We start from the raw sequence: 3,335 nt of genomic DNA on the forward strand, positions 1-3,335 counted from the left end.
AACTTGTCCTACGACCACGTTAAGTAAAGTTAGACTTTTTAATAGTGGGTTTTTTAGTGGGTTAGTTATAATAAATTCACTCTGCCTCCCTTCGAATTCGATAAATACGAAGTTGGTCGCTAATTGCTTCGTAAATAAATTTGACACTATTAAAAGAGTGCTATGGACAAATTTTCGGTTTTACTCACTCCAAAAATGATCATACTAATAAAATTTGTTTAAAAGAACATCAAAGAAAGTATCTAGGTCATCAGAAGTCTTACTGCCCGCCCAGCTTGAATTATCATTTCAAACTTGCATGGTTTCTCTCTTAAAAGTTGTTGACCAGTGTCAAGCGGAGTGTCTGGTAGTACCTTAAGCAAATAATCAAATAAGCACAAACAAGTTTCTTTTAATCTGGAAGTATGCCTAATCACAGGAGAGAGTAATCATTTTTTGTATTTTCTTCCTGCATTATGTTCAAAGAATTATTTTCTCGACAAAGAACTGTCAAAACTAAAACCCAATAGAAGCAATATTATTTCTTAAATATGATGTGTTCTACATAAAGAAATTCTGTTAGTCGTATTTTGAGCTTAAGATATCCGATTACGTACTTTAATCATATTGATTTTGCTAATAAACTTCGATATCTCAAACACATTTCATCATAAATATTTCGTCGAATTCTACGAAAATCAATTTTACTTCGGGAACTAAAAAAGCACTTAAAAATCTTACTTTATCCCAAATAACTTCAATTTATTGCACTTTAAATACTGTTTACGCGAGATTTTGTTTTAAAAAATATTTTTTTTTAATGAAAAAAAAAATCGTATTCATATGAGACAATCGGCAACTCTTTTTATTAAACAGTAATAAAATCTTCACCACTTAAGAGACAACGCTTCTTTCCATTTCCATTTGTACATGCGCGACTTTAAAGAGACATATCACATCACTTCATAGTAATCAGATAAATTCATCATTCCAATAAGAACCACATGGTCACTTCACTTGAATTAATCATCATAACTAAAATATTTCCATTTTATGTTTTCATTTATTTTGTTAGATATAAACTAAATTGATGTGACATCATATAAATTATGATGACACTTCAAATATTATTTCTATTATCAGTTGGGATTTATTTAATTCACTTTTGAAGTACTATAGGCTTCCTCAATTAAAGATTTAGACAATCTTATCAGAAATAAAATAAATTATAGCCGGCTTTTGTATAAACTTCTTGTCGGTTTATCGGTAAACTAAATTTATTTTCTCACAGTAATTTGAATAAAGGGAAACCACCCAAAACCCTTCTTGGTTTAAGGGTAGTTTTCTATTTCTCATCATATCGGATATCCATGTTGTTCAACAGCGCATGTTTGTATTTTCTTTGAAGAAATATGTAAGAGTTTGGTTATATTATGAAGGACTTAAGAAAAATTAAAATAAACATAAGCTTTTTCGTTGCAAGGTTAGAAAAGCATTGACCATAAAGGGTATATGCTTGAATCTTCTTTTCTTTATGGTGGTTGTTGAAAAAGTTGCTTGATCTTTTAAGCAATGTCAAAGTTTACAAAAAGTTAAAATAAAGCAAAAAGTAAAAAAGGTAAAAATTTTATTTGTACTAGTTTTACTTGTGAGCATAATTTGTTGACGAAAAATAAAACATGTATTTGAACAAAAAGTTGGTTTCTTAAAAGTTAAAAGGTAATTTAGCTTGTTTCTATAGATATTAAAAGGTTTAATCTTTAATTTAACTGCTAAACAAAGTTTTGCATTTGGGACTGAGCTTTTCAAAATCTTTTTGGAGTACTGAGTACTGACAACGAAGTTGTAGTCAGAAAATTCTATCACGTCAATAAAAAAAAATACCGTTAGAAAATGCAGAATTTTGTTTAAAGTTAAAGGAGTTAAAGGGCCAAAGATCGTAGAATAACAGTTTTAAATGTTTTAAGCCCTCACCAAATTTATTTGACTTATCTTAAGATAACCTTGTGGATGCCGCTTCTGTAAGATACAAAGCAACAAAATGCGAAACGACGCGACACAATGCGACACGACGCTTTATAATGTAACACAACCCACCACAACGTGACACAATGCCACAAGATCCGATACAACGAGAAAGAACGCAACACATAACACCGCAACACAACACAACAAAAACACAACACAACGCAACACAACACTACACTACACCAGGGATGGGACTTTGCTGCAATTGCAGTAGATCTACTGCATTTTCTTCAAGAAACAAATCAACTGCCTTTAAATAAAATCTACTGCACTTTTTGTTTTACAAAAAAAAAAAAAAATTATCAGCCTATTGTGAATTTCATGTGAACAAGATTTCACCCGAAAAAATTGAATTTTACTTTTATTTCTATTATGAGTTCCGTGAAAAAAGTTGTCGACGTTCGGAAAACTCCCCGTATTTTTTACCGACTTCCAAAAAGGAGGAGGTATTTAATTCGTCTGTATTTTTTGTTTGTTTGTCATGTTTGTTACCTCATAACTTTGGACTGAGTAAACTAATTTTGATGATTCTTTTTGTATTAGAAAGCTGGGGCCTGCAGTGTGGTCCCATTTCAATTTTGTACAGTTCTGGCTATGAGAAAAACCATAAAAGCCATAAAAGTTTTTAACCATGGAAGTCGGTTGTGTTTTTTTGATAAAAATGATTATTTCATGTAATGGGCGAGGCAGTGTGGCCAGAGCCGGCTATTTATCGCCAAACAAGCTCCTTGAACATTTCACTGGCTACTTAAAATTTAGATTTTCGATTTATCGGAATTTCGTTTTTTTAATTTTGAACTTGGCGACTTAAGGCTCCTTTGAAATCAAAGCATTTTACAACAAAAATCCATTAGAGATGTGAACAGAGATAAGCAATTTGCATACATTTTTCATTATTAACTACTACTAATTTAATTTCATGCCCGTTAATGAGCATAAAAACCAGAATATACAAATATCAACAAATCTAATAGCAAAAAAAAAACTGTATGCGTTTTTTAGGCCATATTTTAAAAAGGCTATTTTTGGCTCCAAGATTTTTCAAAATCGGCTCCTTGCTTCTTAAATATTCTGGCAACACTCTGCGAGGTAGTCGACAGATCTCTTCTCACTTAAAGTTTTTTGGCGAACAAAGAACTTGTTTTGCCGTTTTTAAATTCCATGCCAACAAAAATGTTTCGTGTGGAAAATTTCCACGTGAATCTCATGTAAAAATATTATCAGCATATCGGCCAAAACCACGAATCTGCAAAATTGTAGTTTTGAGAAAAACGACTTCAAAGTTCCGACGATATTATTTATATTATTTGTTTGATCGTTATTCTGAA

This window comes from Episyrphus balteatus, chromosome 1 (assembly GCF_945859705.1).
Source record: "Episyrphus balteatus chromosome 1, idEpiBalt1.1, whole genome shotgun sequence".
NCBI classification, from domain to species: domain Eukaryota; kingdom Metazoa; phylum Arthropoda; class Insecta; order Diptera; family Syrphidae; genus Episyrphus; species Episyrphus balteatus.